General features: G+C 35.4%; 1 protein-coding gene across 2 annotated transcripts in view; it reads left to right on the forward strand.

The window, feature by feature from the left end:
* TENM1 (teneurin transmembrane protein 1) overlaps nt 1-23,016 on the forward strand; it is a 1,172,023-nt gene that overhangs the window by 469,291 nt on the left and 679,716 nt on the right. For both annotated transcript variants that reach the window (XM_084534131.1, XM_084534133.1), the window contains one exon: nt 1,798-1,887. The gene's annotated coding sequence lies outside the window, so the exon portion shown is untranslated. The remainder of the gene's footprint in view (nt 1-1,797; nt 1,888-23,016) is intronic.

Below are 23,016 nucleotides of genomic sequence, written 5' to 3' on the forward strand. Positions count from 1 at the left end.
AAAAGGCATTACCTAGACGACAAAAAAAAAATCTGCTCCAGGTATTTTAAAATCACTGGAGAGATAGGTTTGTTTAGGAAACATTCTCTCAACAATTTTACATTTAATAACCATAAAATCGATCGTTAGGTGCCATAAAAGCACTGAGAATGGTTTAGAAATGAATGATGAATGAAGCGAGAATTCAAAAACAAATAATAATAATTTGTCAAGAGATGTTCAAAAATGTTTTTATATATAATGATTAGTTTTACCTTAATCATATAAAAATATAAATCATTCAAATTATTGTGCATATTACTGAGTGAAAAATAATTGCATTTTAAATTTCATTGAAGAGACCTGGCAAACAAACTGGTCATTAAAAGGAGTTATCATATAAACAAAAAACATCAAAGCCTATACACTATGGATTTTTTTATTCCTGAAGTTGAAATCAAGCTAGGCAGAGGACTGATTGAAATTTATCCCAGAGTAGCTGAAATGGGAATGAAAATTAAAAATGTATGTACTATAACTTCAATATAAAGCTCAGATAAAAATCACAAAGTCACTGTCAAGGTGAATTCCTCAAGAAAGAATACAGACCAGGCAGCTGAATTGTTTTTCTATGGCTTGCATAATTATTTTCCAACAAATTAAATATTTTCTTGTACTTTCTGTATAATGTACTCTTTTGCATCTGTATTTCACTAGATTTTTATTTTGGTCTCATTTTCTCTTACCTTTATCTAACCTTTTCATTCCTTCTGTTTTCTTTATACTTTCATTTTTAAAATTTCCTTCAGAAGCGAAAACTATAAATAGTGCTATTTTGTGCTTGCAGAAAGATACTGCACAGCAGTCCACGTAGAAGATTCAGTACTTCTGCGTAATCCCCAGCACTTCTTCGTTTCAAGCATAGAAGAGTCTTGCACATATAGTGAAGGTCAAAACTTGAGTTCATGGAATCACAGAATGGTTTGGGTTGGAAGGGACTTTAAAGCCCATCCAGTTCCAACCCTTTGCCATGGGCAGGGACACCTCCCCTTGGGCAGCCCAGGCTGCCCAAAGCCCCATCCCTCCTGGCCTTGGATACTTCCAGTGCTGGAGCATCCACAGCTTCTCTGGACAGCCTGTTCAGTGCCTCACCACCCTCTGAGGGAAGAATTTATCCCTAATATCTAATCCAAACCTCCCCTCTTTTAGTTTAAAGCAGTTCTTATCCTTTTTTTTTTTTTTTTTTCTATATCTCTATATCTTTTCTACTCCCTCCATTTGTTCTATAGAGGGGTCTGTTGTCTTTAAGTGAGATTAAAATATATATATGTATACATAAAAATGTGTATTTATATATGAGATTCCTATCTGGACACAGTCACTATCTTGAGGAGTTCCCAAGTCTATGGAAAAGGCTTAAAAAATATTATTATTCTCATCATAATAGTTCCATTAAAAATGAGAAACCTGAGCTCTTGTCTAAGTTTGTGTCAGAGCTAGCAATGTAAGAGCAATTCCTTGAATCCCATTCTAAAATGGTAGGCTCAGAAGTACCCTTCTTTCAAGCCAATGAATTTTGAACACAAATACCTTTTTGAGATTACTTGTCTTTAGTTTCTAGAATTCAGTATTTGACTTCCATTTTAGGTGTCCTCAATGAACTTTCTTAAGCCACTGTATGCAGGGTAAGTGGTGGTTTTCTTAGGAAGCTAAGAAATGGGTTTATTATGTTGAATAAACTGAACAAAGATGTATGCATACAGCTAGATAGACCACTTTCTCATTGGGGACCTCATTTTCTCTCTTTCTTCCTTTCAGTTGAAACCTGAGGGGTTTGTATCACATGACTTGTGAACTGAAGGAGCGCTGAAGAACACACCAGTCCAAATTTCAGTGCATCATACTGTGGTAAGTTCAACATTTTGTTGTTTTAACAACTTATTTTTTTTTCCACTTAGAAGTGAAAAGACATAATGAATACATATGATGAAACTGATACTTTTCCAGGTTTCAAATTAAATAAGATTTTTCTTCTGTATTAATGATATTTTACATCTGTGTTAAACTATTGAAATTGCTATTTTATTATTATTTTTTTTATGCTGTGTGATGTCTGAATTTTTTTCATGGGCTGGATCCAATTTTTTTTTTTTGGTACTGGTATAAGTTTTTGTCTTTTGGACACTGAAGGGTTTTATTCTTGTAGAGTCTGATGGCTCTTATTGATTTGATGTCCTCTAGAAATCTCTTTGGAGGAAAATGCTCTCCTTACAGAGGTAGATTAACTGTTTGACCTTTAAGCACTGCATGAAAATCAACTCTCTTTTAAATGCAAAAATGTCACCTGGTGATAAAAGGGACTTCTTAATGTGTTAGGGAGAAAACTGAAGTTTTTCATAGGATTGTTGCTAGAGCCTCACTCTATATTCTGCAGCTTGCCTTGTGGCAGATTGTTTCATTATCCAGAAGTATCATTAATCTTTTTTATTATCACCTTAAAAATAAACAAACAATGATTTTGTTGTGTTTGACACAAGTAGTGCATTTTAATTTTGTAGGCTTGTATTATTGACTTAGAAAAGCTCTGCAACATTTCGGCTTGAAATACTGACTTACAAATATGAAAATGCTTTTCAGATGTGTAGAAATATAATGGCATCTGTTGTGCATATTAAACAAAGTATGTGATTTTTATCTCTTCCACATGGAGCTTAACATTAACTAGGAAAGTTGATATTAATTAATTTTAGAAATAATAACTTGACATTCATTTTGCTTTCATGCAAATAGCTATGCTGTTCTGTGGGCGATACTGAAAGCAGGTCTCTAAGCAGAAAGAGGAGTAATCTTGGGTCACATGATGGAGTTTATTTCAGTAATAATAATTGAAAATTCAATTGATTTTATATTCTACCTCTGTGATTTCTTTCTTTGTTTTACAACTTGGCAAAATTCTGTTTTCCTTCTTTCTTTATTAGTATCTAACCAAAGTAATAGTGGTGTTTATGATAGATTAATTCAGGATTAGTTCTTGGTTTTTAGATATGATTTTCTTAATTCTAGTGTTTGTGAACATGGACAGCTGACAATCTACTGGCATTTATTTCTGCTTTTGTCAAGATAATTTAAAATTAATGTAATAAACATGCACTTGCGAAGGAAACACTTCAGAACTCTTCTGGTAATGACTTCATGAAACTTATGGCCTGAAATAAAGTTTTGTTTCATTCTCTGGTATTCAATTCCAAGAAGACATTAATGTCCTTGGGAAAAACAAACAAACCAAAAAAACAGTCCCAAACTACCAACAAAAAACATAAATCAGACGTGGATATACTTGGCTGGTCAGTAAGGATTTATAAGTATAATATTAATGCAACTGAAGAGAGATAATAAAAATTACTTAGAAAGTTGTAGGGGAAATCTAAGTAGCTATGTCTTTTTGTCTCAGGGTTTCAATTCTCACCTATTTTCTCTCTTTCTATTGGTGTACTTTATACTTGCTAAACTGATACACTTAAGTAAGAAGCAGTGATTTAAAACAAAACATGCACAAAACAATAGTAACTAGGCAAAATATTTGTAATGGCTGCTACTTTGGAGAGTTTAAACATTATTTTTTCTTCCTCAGACTTGGCCGAGATTCATTAAGCACTAGTAGCACGTTGATGAAATTGATACTACCATAAATTATAATAATTTGAAGACTGCTTATTTAGCAATTTCATAACAGGTGCTTTTTCTTTATGCCTGTAAAGGAAATATTTACAGATGGATATGTTTGTGTAATCAATGTAATTTTAAACTGGCTTTCTTAAAGTCTCTTCTTCTTTTAGCCTGGCTCAGTTGTGATTACTAAGGAAAAGAGGTTCTGGTGATTCGATTTCTGTGAGAGCTCAGGGCAAAAGCATCATATTTTCTTGCTCTTCCTTGGATTTCATCCAAAGCCAATTCTGTTTAATCTGCCTGCTGCTGCTCTGGAAGTGACATCTGTTCAAATTTACACTCTTTATCATGGCTGACATGTTGTTTGTGTGTCTGTTTACCCCAAACCCTAGTTCTAACTGCCTCTTGCAGATAATTTGTGATTTCTTCTTTCGGTCTATCACGGGTTGCTAGGCATTGAATTGCTGCATATGGAGCTTTGCTATTATTTTTTATTTCTTTTCCTCAGATTTGCAATTATGTTTTGAGGAAGAATGAGAAGTCTAGATGCAAGGTGTGTCAGGAAATGTACAGAGGGAAGGTGGATGAGAAGTGAAGGAGCTTGGGGGGCAAAAGGGGAGCACACAGAAAATGTGTATATATAGTAACCTGATAAGGAACTTAGTAAAACGTGGGCTCTGATCTCTATACATCTCTCTTGTGAAATAAATAGATAATATTGCTTTCATAATTTTAGCTACAGTAGATTTAGGCAAAACAACTAAATTCAGACCATATTTTTCTGGCAGGGATTTCCATAATAATTTATATGTAGGTAAAATATTTTATACTGTAAGAATTCAAAAATCATTAATTAGATCTCAAAAGCAATGAGATGGCTTTCAAAACAGAATAATTATTCCAAAATATTAAATCTGGACACTTTAATATTCCTTGAAGTTTTGGCTAAATGCAGATTAGCATTTTCAGATGTTTCCCAGAGTTTTCCAACCATAAAATTTCTATCTAAAATTGAATATGAGACACTCATGTAGTCATCCTAGGAGCCTGAAATTTAAGATCAATGTTGTGAGCCTTGCAAAGAAGATGATGAGCTGTCATCTTTACATATCTGAGGACAACAATCTTTCAGATGCACATTACTGTGTAACATAGGTACTGAAAAATAAGCCTGAGACAATCTTGAATTGCACAGTTGCGGAGCTTCACAAGAGGAATAAACTGCTCTTATTCCCTTCTCTTATTGTAGAGCAGAAATGTGGGGATTATTGCTCCTGATCTTTCTTTCACCAAAAATAAATAAATAAAGTTTTGGTATTCGCTATGATACATGTCAGGGAAGATCAGTTACTGAAGCAGATTAAGTGCTCAAATGTACAAAAATAATTTAAACTGAAATTTGATGTCCTGCTGAAATATCAGAGAACAAAAAATAAATGAGTATCTTCAGCACCATTTTTAAATATTTGGACCTGAAATATGACTGAAGTACATAACAAAAATATCGAGGCAGATTCAAATAAATTCCTTTATTGGTCTTTGGTGCTACAGCATTTACCACATAGACACTTCCCACATCCTACAATGATAAACTCTCTAGTTGGATTATTCTTTTTTGCTTTTTGTGTTTATTTTTCTCATTATATGTGCATAACCAGGACAACTAAAAGCTGAAACAAGATTTAATATTTTACATAGACGATGGATAAAAAGTAATTAATTGTAAATATATATTATTAACAAAAAATAATAATAATGTTCTATCTTTGCTGAAGGGAAATTATCCAAAGGAGACATTTTCTCTTATCTTGTCCTAGTGTCCTGGAGTTTCAGTGAGTCCAGTCTTAACATGAAAATGGGGTCTGTATTATTTCTAAAAATTGTTATATAGGCACATCAACTCTCAGAGCAAGCCAGGTAAGTCAGAAAACAAGAGAAACAGCAGTGCACAGCCAATGGTTACAGTAGGCCAACTGCATGCACAGAGCAGTAAGTAGGTGCAAACAACCCACATGCAGCTTCACTTGTTCTTTTTAACATATGTCTGTATCAATCCCATCCCAGGCCTCCCCAACATGTGCCTGCTGGCTGACTTGTTAACAAATAAAAGCTGACACACCTTTGAGCCAAATACGCACAGCTGCATGATCCATCTCTAGACTATGCTTTACTTCTACCAGATGACAAAAGACTAGTTTACAGAAACAGTGAAAGTGTGCTACATAGGTAGAAATCTTTTTCTCATCATCATGTTCCCTTCCTTTTCTGTGTTACTTCCTTCCTGCCACATACTTAAAACAGTGTTCATGCATCTCTGTCACATGGGAAACAGGATTTGTTTTTCTTCATCACTTCATGGTTTTCAAACTTTGTTTTATAATTTGCATAGGAATTTTGCTGCTTGTCATGGTTGGATTCTTGTTTTTATTTCTATGCAGTATTTGCTGCTTGTCAGTGCACAATGAGAGCGTCTTTGAAGGTTAACAAAGTTGATGAAAATCTGTCAGCCATTGTTTCTGCATCTGCTTTTTCTTCTGTTAAACTCCCTATACATAGGCCTGTTGCCTGTAGGAAGTTCCTACATCCTTCACACTGACATATTCCAAAAATCTTAAGAAAATGCGAAACCAGAAGAATGAGGTTACTGTAATGGGGAGGTCTTCTGAAACTCTTCTTTTTAAAGGATTAATGGATATAATAATGGATTTTTGGATATAATAATGGATATAATAATCTAAATACATATATATTAATGGATATATAATCTAAATACAGTGGCGAGCTTCCACTTCTGAAAGAAGTTACATACAGGGAACACAAAAGCATTTGCATTGTCTCCTTAGATCATTTTATATATAATGCGTTTACCCAAATTTAGGCATGCACCACAAAATACTGAATGCCATGTGCTGGAGATCAGGAAGTCATCAGGTAACCCTGAAAATGGATAGTCAAGCTGTATAAAAACAAGAATCAAATTTCTGTTTGTCTCAGGACTATTATTTCCACTGATACAGATTTTTTGTTTGTTTGTTTGCTGTTATTGCAAATCCATGGCTGCTTTGCTCGTGATTATATTTAACTCCACCTCAGAATTACTGCAGAAATTAGATAAGATCACTGTTTGCTTTTCTTTTCTCTTTTCATCTATCCACATGTTAAGCATTTTTATCCTCTGCTCATGATCATGATAATTTAATTATTTCCATATGCCATTCCTTACAAGCTTCACTAAATTTGTTACCTAACTTGAGATGCTTGAAATTTTCTCTTTAATCATATCAGCAACATATATATTATGTCTGTTGAATGCTCAGCAGAGGATGGATGTAAAATCCTTACAAGAGCTGTGTGCAGGAGCTAATGACTTGTTGATATTGACACAAACTGACAATTTGATGGATTTTGCTATGTGAAAATTTACTTTCTTTTGCAAGCCAGATTTGGAGAACATTATCAAAGCTGAGGTTTTGTACATCTCCTATTGTTCTGTCTGCACTTTCAAAACACTAAGCTAACAAAATAACACACTTCTGGTTACCATTGTAAAGTGGATTGGAAAATACCCAGCTTTGCTTTGAGCTGTTTTAATAGAAACCAACAAGTAAGATGGAGCTAAGTTTGCTGGTGATTTCTGTTGGTATCTAGACAGGACTTATCTTATTTCACCGGGTGTTTCACTTGCTATCTAGAGATGTAAGTGTGTGCACAATGGAAATTCAAACCAACGTTGGTAGTTTTGAGCCCAGTAGAAGTCCCTTATTAGACTGCTGCAAGAATGTAATGGTAATGATGGTAACAGACCTGCTCTGTCCTCTTTCAGCAGCCAGACAGATTGTAAGCAGAATACGTTTTTGCTGGAGCAATTTTTGTTTTGTTTGTTTGTTTTTAGTATCATGAATTTACTTTAAAAAAAAAAAAAAAAAGTTAAGTGCTCTTAAGGGTTTCCATGGTCTCCCACCATGCATGTACCCAATATCAACTTTTCATTTTCATCTATGCTGCTTTATTAATAACAATAAATCTCCTCTGGGGCAGAAAGTACATAAGGGTTTCCATACAGAATAACTTCTTTAAGTTAACAATACTAACAGGCAACTAATACTGAATAAACGAAACTGAAATGGAAACATTGAAGCTAGATAAACTTCTCTTCCATAGCACATTCCTCTATTTTTCTAAAAAAAGAATTACTTTCTAAAAATATATTTTTTTCTAAAAAAAGAATTTCCTCTATTTTTTCTACTAAACTTACTTTACTATTTACTTAAGAGCCTATTTCAGAATAATACTGAATGTTCAGTTTTCTGAAGTAAGTATGCTTTCTTAATTCTCAATTACGAGAATTACACAGGCATCTGATTCCTTCAAAAAACTGTTGTTGGGACACTTAGCAAAATCCTATTTTATCAATATATGGATTCAATCAGTTTCTCTTTGCATGGCAAGGGTTTGTACTATGTCTGCAAGTTATATTTTTAATTATTATTCTTTCTGCTTTTATTATATTTTTGGAAGTAGGGTAGAGAAATAGGAAGAAACAGGAAGACTGTGTGAACAAATGGATGCATTCAAAGGCAGAAAAAAGGCTAACTGCAAAGAAGATGTATTTGTAATCACATTGATTACTGTACTCCTTTTTGCTCCACCTTCTGTTATATGCTGGCTTTTATATGACACAGAGAGCATGTTAGTCTTTATTGGTTATTTGCCTTTTAAGCTGAATTTCTGAATAGATTGAATTTATTATATATTATTGTTCAGCATCAGATCGGTAGATTTTTATCCTATGCAATTGCAGGATATTCATATCAGCATTTCAGTTACTAATTAAAAGGAAAATCTTCCTATCAGATCTTCCAGATGAGCTGCTCGTGGAATACAAATAGGAGCTGACATCTTTGATTTTGCTTTGTCTTGATTGTTCCATGTTATTGGAGAGAAGATTCTGGAACATATTGCCATCAGCACTGACATGGGGTCAAAGATGGCTTATAGGAAAATGCTGAGAGTTTGCTAAGCAAAAATTTTTATTTATTATTATAATCAGTATAAGAGAATGGTTTGGTAGAATTGTTAAATAATAATCATCTCAGTCTGAAGAAACACCCACCAAATATATAGTAAATTTACCACCAGAGGACATATAAATATGTTTGAAATAGTTACCTCTTTCAAATTATTGCTTATCTCCTCTTGTTTTAAAGAATTATCTGAGCTACCACGGTTTTCACCTCTGTGGAGAAGGGCAATTAACCATAGTCCCATACTGAGGAAGATGTGGCTTTATTATTTTGTCTCGCAAAGCTTGATTCCCCTAACATTAAAAAATAAGCTGTTAGCATAAAACGAATGCAAATATCTCACATAAAATCAGCCATGCTTCTGTCACCAGCACTCGAGAAATGGCCAGAGATTCCCCGCGGCCTTAAGCAACCCGCTGCCATCATGCCTTTCAAAGGCTTCGCTGAGCAGCCAAAGGGGGACAGGCTCAGTTAAGCATTAATGACAAATGCTCCGAGGAAAACCTTAAAACTGCTTTCTTAGCTTTCAGAAGAACTCAGTGTTTACCTTGGTCCTGGTAAGACTGTTGGATAGTGCAGCTCGTGATGGTATCGACGCAAGGCCTGACTCCATGATACCAATCACACCAATTGGCACCACGGTACCCAGGCCTTGGGCTGTTTCAGCGTGGAGCCCATTCAAGCTGATACAGGCTGGTACTCCACCTCATCAAGAGTTTAGTTTAATGAGCCACTTGAGTGCATTTTTTCTGTTCTAAAATCATCCATTTTATTTACCTTTGGTGTTATTAATGGCTCAGAATATTTCTTTTGAAATATTATTTCTTTAAGGACGTAGCGAGGCTGTGCAGGGACAAAATTAGGAAGGCCAAAGCTCATCTGGAGCTCAATCTGGCTACTGCCATTAAAGATAACAAAAAACGTTTCTATAAATACATCAACACAAAAAGGAGGACTAAGGAGAATCTCCATCCTTTACTGGATGCGGGGGGAAACTTAGTTACAAGAGATGAGGAAAAGGCGGAGGTGCTCAATGCCTTCTTTGCCTCAGTCTTCAGCGGCAATACCGGTTGTTCTCTGGATACCCAGTACCCTGAGCTGGTGGAAGGGGATGGGGAGCAGAATGTGGCCCTCACTATCCATGAAGAACTGGTTGGTGACCTACTACGGCACTTGGATGTGCACAAGTCGATGGGGCCAGATGGGATCCACCCAAGGGTACTGAGGGAACTGGCAGAGGAGCTGGCCATCATTTATCAGCAGTCCTGGCTATCGGGGGAGGTCCCAGTTGACTGGCGGCTAGCAAACGTGATGCCCATCTACAAGAAGGGCCGGAGGGCAGACCCGGGAAACTACAGGCCTGTCAGTTTGACCTCAGTGCCAGGGAAGCTCATGGAGCAGATTATCTTGAGAGTCATCACGCAGCACTTGCAGGGCCACTTCAGGCCCAGTCAGCATGGGTTTATGAAAGGCAGGTCCTGCTTGACGAACCTGATCTCCTTCTATGGCAAAGTGGCGTGCTGGGTGGACGAGGGAAAAGCTGTGGATGTGGTCTACCTTGACTTCAGCAAGGCTTTTGACACTGTTTCCCACAGCATTCTCCTCAAGAAACTGGCTGCTCTTGGCTTGGACTGGCGCACGCTTCATTGGGTTAGAAACTGGCTGGATAGCCGGTCCCAAAGAGTCGTGGTGAATGGAGCCAAGTCCAGTTGGAGGCCAGTCACTAGTGGCGTCCCCCAGGGCTCGGTGCTGGGGCCGGTCCTCTTTAATATCTTCATCGATGATCTGGACGAGGGCATCGAGTGCACCCTCAGTAAGTTTGCAGATGACACCAAGTTAGGTGCGTGTGTCGATCTGCTCGAGGGTAGGAGGGCTCTGCAGGAGGATCTGGATAGGCTGCACCGATGGGCTGAGGTCAACTGCATGAAGTTCAATAAGGCCAAGTGCCGGGTCCTGCACCTGGGGCGCAATAACCCCAAGCAGAGCTACAGGCTGGGAGAGGAGTGGTTGGAGAGCTGCCAGGCAGAGAAGGACCTGGGAGTGATGGTTGATAGTCGGCTGAATATGAGCCAGCAGTGTGCTCAGGTGGCCAAGAAGGCCAACAGCATCCTGGCTTGTATCAGGAACAGTGTGGCCAGCAGGGCTAGGGAGGTGATCGTCCCCCTGTACTCGGCTCTGGTGAGGCCGCACCTCGAGTACTGTGTTCAGTTTTGGGCCCCTCGCTACAAGAAGGACATCGAGGTGCTTGAGCGGGTGCAGAGAAGGGCGACGAAGCTGGTGAGGGGCCTGGAGAACAAGTCCTATGAGGAGCGGCTGAGGGAGCTGGGCTTGTTCAGCCTGGAGAAGCGGAGGCTCAGGGGTGACCTTATCGCTCTCTACAGGTACCTCAAGGGAGGCTGTAGCGAGGTGGGGGTTGGTCTATTCTCCCACGTGCCTGGTGACAGGATGAGGGAGTATGGGCTTAAGTTGAGCCAGGGGAGTTTTAGGTTAGATGTTAGGAAGAACTTCTTTACCGAAAGGGTTGTGAGGCATTGGAACAGGCTGCCCAGGGAAGTGGTGGAGTCCCCATCCCTGGAGGTCTTCAAAAGACGTTTAGATGTAGAGCTTAGGGAAATGGTTTAGTGGGGACTGCTAGCGTTAGGTCAGAGGTGGACTCGATGATCTTGAGGTCTCTTCCAACCTAGAAATTCTGTGATTCTGTGATTATGGGAGTGCAAACATCAACCTATGAAATATGTACAAACTCATGGCTGAGAAGTTTGATTTCATGGTTTATTTGCAATTTTCCAATTAAGCAAAAGGGCTTAAGACAGGTAGTACTGTTCCTGGCCTGTGGCTGAGCAAATGCTGTTTATATCAAAGTGGTTCGGAACTAGTCTGCTGTAAATACATGAACATAAATGTTTACAGGCTTCTCCTCAGATGAGCTTGGGTTAAAATCCTTTTGTTGTTGCTGATGATGATTTTTTTCCTGTTTCTGCTGAAATTTAGCTGCATAGATTTAGGAAATGTTAGATACATGTTTATACAGAACAAACAAAACATAATGGCACTTGATGGCTCTTATTTGAACAAATATATGCAAAAGCTGTTTTCATTTTACCTTCTAAATTACACCATCTATTGTGGAACAGTCTGTAAGATTACATACTGCAACCTCACTTTACAACTCCAAATAGCAATGTACCCTCTGGTACTTTAGTAATAGAGATCCAGACCTTCCTTATTTTTCTAAGATAGCAAGAGTTGTACATAAAAATATTGCCAGGATACATTTCAATAGAAGCACCAAAAACTGTGAGAACAGAGATTGATTCAGACTACATTTTTATTGATTAATTACTATATTGAAACTGTCTCCCCCAGGGTTAAACATTCTTATTTCTGGAAGAACCAGAACCAGACTTGTGTTATGCTCCTAATTAAGTATAATTTCGCTGACCGCATGCTGTAAACTACCTGTGTAAGGCACTATTAGTTTACAGTGTTTCCTTATAGTTTCCACTGATTCATTTTTTATGGTATGTTTAGCTTTTCAAGATTAAAGGTAGCCTCTTTCATCTTTCTGTCATATCTTCCTAAGCAGAGGGGAAATTGGAGAAGACAGCTTTAATAACTTAACATACAGTAAGGAAGCAACACACAGGCAGAATATAAAAAAGCAATCTAAAATTCAGCACCTTAAGTGCCTGGAGCTTGAAAATGACTAAGGTGTTATAACTTAATGATATATTTTTGGAATCACATTTTGGACTAAAAATAAGGGAGGAAATACAGCTTGAGATTTGTGATAGAGTACATTGCTCTTTGGAGGATACTTTGTTACTTACTCATTGCAATGCAATCTGCACAGAAGTGAAAGCATATTTAAATTAGCATTTCTGCATTATTTAGCTTATGATAGGTGAGATCAGTGATTAAAAGTTATATTTTTTCCTGTTACTAAAATATTCCTCTATCCTATTCTAAATCCCAATAATGAATGTTAAAAATAAAAATAAAAAAGGAAACAAAAAAAAAAAAAAAAAGAGAGAGAGAGAAAAAGAAACCCTTGCCTAAGTCTGAAATTTACATCAGCCAGCTATGTCGTCACTGAAAATATCAATTAATAGCTGCTCGATTAACTTGTTTTAGATTGTCTTTGTATCAACATGTTATGGTCAGGCCTTCTGTCATCCAATCTAATTGTCTGAGTAGTCAAGGATTTGGGCAGCCCTTGAAGGATGCTCCAGCCTCATAACTTAGGGCTGTTTGGCCTGCATCAATGGTGGGCTTATACAGACTAAGAAAATGGGGTTTCAGCTATTGAATTTTAAAATAAAAATAAAATAAAAATAAAAATACTGAAAAAAGACTGAAAAGACTGAAAATACTCTCAAATCTGTATTAACTGTTTCAGTTGAAAAGAAAGGGGAAAAATGTGAAATATAAAAGTATTTTTTTCAACTTAAAAATGAAACATTATATTTCAGAAAGGATTAGGTGTTTTCTTTCAACATTTTAAAATGGATCTGTTTAATTTTTTATTTTTAAGTAGCATTTAAAAATGATATTTAAAAATTTTAATATAATTTAAAAATTATATTTAAAGCATTTTAAATATCATTAGATTACAGAAAGATGCAACAAAACCTTTTTGCTAGAGAGAAGTGTATTGTAGTTTTGGTCAATCAAATCACTTCTCTTTCTCAAATGTCCAACAACATCAATGTATACTATTTGGATTTAACTCAAACTCTGTTTTGTGTTTATCTTTTTCCTGCCTGATCTCAGCACTGTATACTCATCTCTAGCTCTAGCTAGGTGCGTCATGCATTACCTACTTGCAGGTAACATCCCGTTAACATCTCTGAGATTCAGGAGCCCACTCTCATTAGAACAGCTATAGCTTTCAGTTGATTGACATCAATCATTAGAGAACATGTGTGTTGTTTTTTGTTTTGTTTTGTTTTGTTTTGTGTGTTTGTTTGTTTTCTTGCTGCTAGTAGAAATTGTCATTTTCTGTTCACACAACCCCCTAGATTAATAATGACTGATGAGTAAATGCCAGTATGCAAACTGGTTGAGAACAGCGAGACATGTCCCATTCCACTCTGAGTATTGCTGTTTAGTCATCTGTCTCTATCACCTCGGTTATGTAAATGTAAGGATGGGGAAACAGTTATGCAGAACATTTGATGCAGATGCCAATTTGTAGTCTTTAAATACCTAGTTGACACTGACAGTCATGCACTAGAATATGTTTGTTTGTCTGCTGTTTTTTTCCAGCTGAATAAGCTTATTTTTTGCTGTTTTTCTACAAGTCTTCCCTAAAAGCAGATAAACACTAGCAATCTGTACTTGACAAAAACATTTTAAAAAAATCAAATACGTTTTTTTGAGAAAATTAAATAATAATTTAAATTAAAATCTCTTATGATTTCTCTTCTATTTGTAATTTGGAAAATTTGTAATAAGGCAAAAAAAATTGTAATAAGGCATTTATAATAAGGAAAATTTATTACATTTTTTATGTATAGTCTCTAAAGTCCTTAAAAATCAACATTTATTTCAACAAGGGTTTTTTTCCATTAGTATTACCGTTGCCATAATATCACTGTACTTTTCCATAAATTAAAACGAAACAAAATAAAAAGCTTTTCCCAAAAAATAAGGCTGATGCACCACTTTCCATACAGGCATTTCAAAGTACTATGATGCTGCAAATTTAGCAACTGTAACAAACTAATTTAAAGTTCCAAAATATTCAAATTTTTAAGTAATCTTCTGCCAAATAACCATGTAAGAATGTAAATGTAATCCTCAGTTGTAGTCTTCCACGCCATTAGTGTTTTATGTTTTACTTAGAAAACACAGTAAGAATTCAGAATACCAGTTTTTACTATGTAAATAATTTTGACACACAATTTTATCAAGCATTTCTGACCTCACAGAATGGAAGACTGTTAAGTTCTGTTGTGCATTTGGAAAGAATGACATTAGTTTATTGATTATTCTTCAAATGTTTTTCTGGCTTATAAAACAGGTTAAATACATACATTATTTTAAATTTGTGTTTAGTGAGCAAATGAAACAGCTCTTACCTAGAGCTCCAAGGTCTGTCATGTAATGCTCTTCAGAAAGAATAGAGAAAGGGAACTTAGGATTTTGCAGTGGACCATTGCACCATCAGGTTCATTACAGATATGTTCATATAAACTGATACTGGAGTTCTCAATCCTGGCATTGGCCCCCACCAAAATCTTAAAGTTAAAGAAGCTGACTTCCAGGACTTGCATATTGCATGAAATATCTGAGAGCAGGGTGCTTTCTTCAAACAAGCAAACATCATTTAACTTACATTTAAAGTTCTGAGTATAGTAGGTTAAAATTGAAAATACAGAAAATTACATATAATAATACTTTTGTCATAGAAGGGTCAATTCTTTAAAATACTGAATATGTCCAATATCATCCAGAAACCATCATCAAGGTTATTCCATAACTTCAGCTGAGCCTAATAAAGACATTTGGTAGAAATGACCCTATTTCTGAATTTCGTACTGCAAATGAAAACTATCAACTCCTTCATAGTTAAATTTATATTTTTATTTATTGTGAAAATCGATACACTGCTGTTTCTGTCTTCTGAAATGATGTTGCTATAATCCCAAATATTTCAATATAGGATGAAATAAATATAATTTACCTTCTTGTGCTCATTTGACTATTATATCTTTTGCAGTTAAAAATAATTAAGAATACTTTTGGAATAATTTATGTAGGAGTATTTTTTCAGCTTCCATTTTCTTGAAAAATCATTATTTCCGAATACATCAGATATTGATATCAAATGATATCAATTCATCTGATTCTATCAAGCACATACATCTTGGAAATAAGCAAGAAGTAATTTAAAACATCATGCATCATCATTTCAAGAGTTACTTCCACACTATATTATTGAATACAAATATATATACACTATATCATGAAACAGAAATAAGTGCATGATTTATATATGTAATTATTCAAAAATCCAGCTACTAAAAGGGGAGTTGCCAGAGGGTGTAAACATCTTGCCATGTATCTTGCCAGAGACCTGAAGGTGGCACTCTACCTGTCAGCCCACTGTCTGACTGGGGCTGGAGCTGTGTGCCCTTTGGCAACCATAGCAGATCTGCTCTACAAAATTGCCATTTTTCTCCAGAAAGATATTAAACACTTCTGAAACAATTGAAAAAACAAAGGCTTTTACTCCCTGATTCCTAGGCCAGTAGAGCAGAAGCTCTTCTTTAGTCCTACTGCTTCAACAAATGGAAAAGGACTATTTAGTAAACTACTTGTCTGTTTGTATATTTGTCTATTTGCCACTATAAATAATAACATTGCCATGGTGAGGCATTTAATATAAGCCAGCCTCTTAAAAATGAATATTTAATTCCCATCTTTCTGCATAATAACTTAGTAATAACTTATCGTGCTTCTTCTACGTAGAATCATAGAATATCCTGATTTGGAAGGGACCCACAAGGATCATCAAGTCAACTCCTGGCACCACATGGGACTACCCAAAAATTTAGACCATGTCTGCAGTTCCTGTCCCTTGCTTGCTTTGAAAATAAATAATATATGAGGTATTTAAAGCAGCTTTTTTTTTTTGTTGTTGCCTACCTTGACTCAGTCCAGTCATACTGTAATAAAAACAAAACAAAACAAAAACTACTATAAAAAGAATAGAATGGTGTATGATATCCTGTATCCTGTAAATCAAGAAGGCAACCTTACATGGCAGCAAAAGTCTTTACAATGCATTTGTCTGCTCAGCTGTGTTAGTAAGCAAAGTAAGGACTTAGCTCCCTTTAGACCTGGCCCAAAATATGAAATGGATGCAGGAAATAGTTATTGGAATTGATATTGTGTAAGAAAAAAACAGCCATCCCCATAGTTAAGAGTTTGGATGTCATTTACTTTATTTTATATATAATGATAGTAATGTTCAAAACAAATACAAGCTTCATGTGCATGTAGGAGTAAGTGAAGAAGAGAGAAATATTGCTACATGAAAAGATTTGAGGTAGAAAAAGAGGTAGAAAAAAAATGAAAAAACAGACTGGAAAATAATTTGTAAAATCCTTTCTGCCATTAATAAATTTGAAGAGCTTATTTCATTAGATATCAAACCATATGAATTTTTCAAACTTGAAATATTTTTAAATATGTAGTTTTAATGATGATATTAGAAGATGAACTAAAAGTAACATCAGGAAGAACTCAGTGCTTTTTATTTAACTTTAAATGATGAAAGCTTAGAAAGGTCTAAATATATATTTAAGACTTCATAGGTTAATCAACTTAGAGATTATTTTAATTCCTACCTATTACAGGTATCTAAATTGATTTAAACTACTTATTATTAATTCATACATTAGTTTCTTAGCTATTTGGATAGTACCGGTGTAGCTGTAGGCATGATATGATTAGGTGACTTAAAATCTCATTCACTTTAAGATGTCTGACCAAGTCCTGAGCTTAAATCCATGGAAGCCATGTTGACTCTTTCCACCACCCTAAAAAGAAGTTTATTAAGTCCTGAGAGTATTACTAATTGTTAATCAATTTAAATTTTGCTTGATTAATTTCATTTTCAGTAGATACTCTGTTCTTTTCCCTTTTCTTTTTCTTTGCAAATGTATTTTTAATTTGCAATCTTATCGACTATGTTAAATTGTCTTCATTTTATAAGTAGCTAATACCTCTCATTTTCCTCAATAAATCAATCAAACCATCTCTCCCACGTACTTTATATTACATAGTCATTTACATTAGTTTAAACAACTAATTGAATTACCTGGAAGTCATTGGTTCATACATTCCTTACTGCTGTGTAGCACAAAATGAAGCCAAGGCACAGGATAGATAAATATGTCAAAGTGTACAGTTCAGAGGAGGTAAGTGAGAATCTCAGTACTTGATCACAGAATCACAGAACTGTAGGGGTTGGAAGGGACCTCGAAAGATCATTGGGTCCAACCCCCCTGCCAACGCAGGCTCCCTAGAGCAGGCTGCTCACGTAGGCGTCCAGACGGACCTTGAATATCTCCAGAGAAGGAGACTGAACAACCTGCCTGGGCAGCCTGTTCCAGTGCTCCGTCACCCTCACCGTGAAGAAGTTCTTTCATATGTTGGTGCAGAATTTCCTGTGATCCATTTTCTGGCCATTGCCCCTTGTCCTGTCCCTACAAATCACTGAAAAGAGGTTGGCCAAATCCCTCTGTCTCCCACACTTAAGGTATTTCTAAATATTAATAAGATCCCTTAAACATTAATAAGATCCCCAATAACTAAAATTAATGAACTTATTGATAACTCCATAAAGCAATTGCTGCTAGACTGAGGATCTCACAAACAAACAAACAGACAGACAAAAAATAACTAATGATTAAACTTTATTTCCTTTCATGACTTCTTAGTTCAGGTTAGTTTTTAAGAATCTGAGAGTGACCTAAAATCTTGTGAATTCCAGAGATGTGACTTTACCAAATTGTGTCACAAACTGGAGCTCGCTGAGTCATGACGTGGAATTTCTGATTTTCACCTTTGGATTTTGTCGTGAGAGTGTAACTGAGAGTGACTTTTACGTATATAAAAAACACAATTGATGATTTGATGTTTTGTTTTTTCACTTATCAGTAGAGCAGCAGGTTCCAAACACAGAAACCTTTTGACTATCCCATTCTTAAAAGCATTGCTTTTATATCCCATTAAACTCAAAACTCAAGTAAAAACTTAAAAATTTTGAGGAAAAATATGACTAATGAGAAATACTGAAAGGCATAATTTTCCACCGGTGATTGCTGCTTTGCCTTTTCGCTCAGCCATCCCAGCTTTCTCTGGAAGGCTGATGCTCTGCAGAAACACTCTGGGACATGTTCAATTGACTGTGAAGCTGATATGGTCTCTGGATGCAGTAGCATTGCCATCACTTGTGTCTTGTCCTCCAGACCTGGCAAGTCCACTTAGTCTGATCTCAATAGACACCAGGTGAACAGAATACACGTGAAGCTAACTGAATGCTAATCCACTCGTTTGATCTCTTTTAAAACCGTAGCTCCATTCATCATACTCAATGGTGGCATAGCCACTGTCCCAGTAAGATTAATTTTTTTATGCTGCTTTCAAGAGTATTCTCCAGCCCCCTTGCAGATAAATGGAAAATGAATTGATATCCAACTTCAAGCTAATGCTCTACATAAGCATCATATTTCTGTCCAATAACTCTGTAACCTATCATTGTTACAAAAGACACCATTATAAACGAAAATCATTTTTTCAGTTTGTTTGGTCTATGTCTGGTTGCTTTGCACAACAGCTAAAGAGAGAAAGATATTTGGAAAGAAATGTGTTTGTAAAATCACAGAATTTGTCAGAATGACTCAAGGGCAGATGTAGTGCTTGAAACAACTTTTAATTCTCTTTTTATCTGATTAGATGTAAATGCAAGAATGTCTCATTAAAGAAATGCACAAGTTGTCAGGGAAAAAAGCATCAGGATCCAGATTCACTTGCTGCTCCTATGGATTTGTCTTTGTTTCTTATGTTCTTTTTTTTTTTTTTTTTTTTTTTTTCTTTTTTCTTTTTTTCTCCTTTCTTTCCTGTCATTATGAGCACAGAAGTGAACTGGCTAATTAAAGCTGAATCTCTATGAAATTTCTAGGAATGTTTCCGCACAATCTATAATGTTGTCAGAACTCTCTTAGGAAATGTAATAATATTTATATCAGACGAAGGATATTTTGATTTTGTTTTGTAACAGGATTTTATTGTAACTAATGTGAGCTTAAGGTTGCATGTAGTGCTGTGCTTCCTAAAACCTGAAGGGCTCGGTTTTGCCAGGATTGTTTTGCTTAGTAACTTGGGCTGGTAAACTCTCAGAAATTTTGGGTCACTTTTTAGGTTTGGGGCTTATGGAGAAGGGAAAGAATCTAGTTTTGGCCAGTAAATGCAAAGTGGTATATGTCTTAAATGATGCAAGTAAAATTTATTTTGGATCCTGATGACAGCAAACATCTCAATGAAGTAATTCACTTTTTTATATAGTAACTAGAAATTAATTGGAAAATGAGTCTTTATCCATGGAAGATTTTAACTTCTCAGTGAAAAGTCCAGATCTGTCAAAAATTCTCCCGGCACAAAACTGTGGAAGTATTGCAGTAATTTTGACAGACCAGTAAAGAAACTTGGTAAAAGGTACACTCTAGAAAGAAAAGTGGTGATGAGAGAATTGAGATGGGAATAAACCAGATTATAATGGAGCAAACAAATTAACAAATAAAAGTATTTTATTTTTTTATGGGAAAATTCAGTTTCTGAAATCTGATTTATTTTTTTCCTTATGGAAAAACAGAGATACTTTTTAATGAACGAGAGATACTTTTAATGAAAGAGATCCACCTTCTTCCTGTTGCAGAATGGGTATACCCTATAGTAGTGATACACTATCACATTTCCCCTGGATCTTTTAAAAAAATATGTATTTTAAAATTTCTTCAGATAATGCACAAATTTAGAAATACATGAATAAAAATATAATTATTAAACAAAATACCAATGGCGTGAGAAGTGGGATGGGAGCAACACAAAACTGAAAACCAGGAAAACTGTTTCTCAATACTACATAGTTACCAAATTAGCGCAATTAAAAACAATGCAAAAGGATAAGATTGTAGTGTACTTGTTTTAGAAAATATGTACATTTTGTTTTGTCCTTAGGTTGTTATAATATAATAGGAGCCCATATCAACCTCACCAGTCACTTGGTATGCTCAGATGTTAAATCTATCAATTAAATACTAATTTGAACCTAACTTTTGGCTAATATTTTTTAAGATATAGATTATCATTAACATTGCAGTGTGTGCTTTACTAGGTTGTGCAGTTTAATAATAGTTTTGCCTTTGTCTGGTTGATAATTTGGAAGAAGTAGAAAAATCATATCAGAAGTTTTAAGAAAAAAATTACAGAGGGAGAAATTTTAGTCATTGGTGTGTATGGTTTTGTTTCGATTCAGTTCATGATCTAATAGTATGTATGCAGTGTACAAAGGCATAGTCCAAGAATTATTTGGAACACAAAATTGTTCAGATTTGCCATAATTTATATCAATGATAATGATTACAATTTTGAGGACATATTTCCTTGTGCAATATGACTTTCTAGAAATATTTCATAAAACATTATGTTATATTTTTGTGATATTTTTGTAGAGGATAAAGCCATTATAGGTTGTTTTTGCCTAATGATGGAAGATAAATGACATTGGTAAGGATGTATTAGCCAAAGGGGACCAAACAAGTTTCTTGCAGATCACCTCATTAGTTTGTTTCCAAAATATGTTCCCCAGAGTGAAATTACAGCACGTGACTAGCAGTAGTGACAAACATCTGTTGTCTTAGCTCCAGAAAGGCTTTTGGGAGTGGTAAAGACAAACAGTTCTTATTTAATCAGGTTAAATGTAACCTGAGAGACATATTTTGTCATCTGTGGTCTTGTCCCAGTCTGCTGGTACTCCTTAAAAATGGCTTATGGGGTGAAGTTTCCTGTTAAAGTTGCATGGTCTGGTTGTAAGAGAATGATTTCCATCTGCAATGCGATGATGATAAATGTAGTAGCTGCTGATCATCAAACAACCAAACCAAACCTGTCTCCATTCCCCACAGCCTGCCAGGGGACTGAGCAGTCCTACCTTAAAAACAAAGAAACGTGGTACCTCCTGAGGACAAGGTAGATGAGTAAACCTTGGCTTAAACTTTAAAGAAAAAAGGAAGCAAATGGATTGAAGATGCATTTTCTGTGCTTTCTGGTAATCTCATTTTCCACTCTGAAAGAAAAGATGGTATGGCTACTTGAATGTGTTTTTGGCAAGGATTTCCCCATATTGTTTTGTTGTATCACTACATCAATAACAAATGTTTGCACTCATTTTCTTTCTGCTTTGGGGATCTGCTGGCTCTTCCCAGATTTCTGCTTGTTACCAAGTGTGAGGAAAACCATGTATGATTTTATTTAAAAAGAGTGAAAGTGATTTTCTCTTTATTATTTAAGCGATTACCACACTGTTAGTTTTCATTACGTGTACTGTGGCATGAAAATGAACTTTGTACATAGATATTTATGGTGTGTTGGTATATGTCTCTGTGTCCATATCCTGTCAACTTGGATACCAAGTAATTATTTATTTTTTATTGCATAATAAAATACTGACTTGTGGCTTCACAAAATCTAAATAGATTCAACATTACGAAACCTTTCAAGCCTCATAATTGCCTCTGAAATTCCTGGTAATTACTATGAACATCATTAAATCAATAGTAATGTGAGACGTAAATGGGCATTGCATTGCTTTTCCTCTAATTTTACATTTCAGAAAATACAGAAAGGAACACCTAAATATTGGAAGCTTAAAAAAAAAATTGACACAAACAGAACAGGAGAACGTCTGATGTGCCATACTCAATTCCCAGAAAGTCATGTTCAACATTATATATATAAATTTTATTTTATTTTTTGCAAGTCTAAGTTTTTTTAATCTGCCTTTTATTTCATGTCTTCAGAACTAAATTTCAGTAAATGAACTGGGATACACTGGGGTGTACCCATTTGGCTTCTCTGATATCTGTTCTAAATTTTAGTGATATTTTCAATTGTTATTGATTTTTGATTAAGGGAAGCTGTTGGTTTTTGAGGATTTAAATTTATTCAATTCTACTATCAATGCAGGCAGTGAAAATCTACTTGCAGAAGATATTTTTCTATTATGTTCCTTTAGAATTCTTTTCTTTCTGATAAGAGCTTTATCAGCTTCATGTATATGAAGAAAAGATTGCATCCCATGGTCCGTTAACTACCAATATCTATTCTCAAGAGTAAAAAGATCCTCTGGGAAGTAACTGCATCAATTTTCTTTTATAAAGAAATAAATTTTTGATGGGAAAAGAGAAAAAAAAAACAACAAGGTTAGAGTCACGGCATTAGGTACAGATCACTCTCTCAATTGGTAGACAGTATTTTCTAGAAAAAAATACTTATTAAATAAGTGCATCCATTTTATAAGATTCTGTCTTTCAGCTTTTAAGTTAGATTAAGTACGAGTAGTTGTCTGCCATGCACTTTATATAAAGTGAAAGTGCAGAAAAAAAATCCAAAAGAAGAAACATAAAGAAACTGCAAAGGTGTCTTTTCAGGATTCTCTATATTAATTTTTCACTGGAGCATAGCCGTTCCTGTTCCCTAACTGAAATGACCCTCTTCTCACACCTGGTAAAGCTGCAAGGGTGCTGTATATAGCAAGAGGCATTTGTCTCAAATG

This window comes from Aythya ferina (genome assembly GCF_964211825.1).
Source record: "Aythya ferina genome assembly, chromosome: 13".
Lineage (NCBI taxonomy): Eukaryota > Metazoa > Chordata > Aves > Anseriformes > Anatidae > Aythya > Aythya ferina.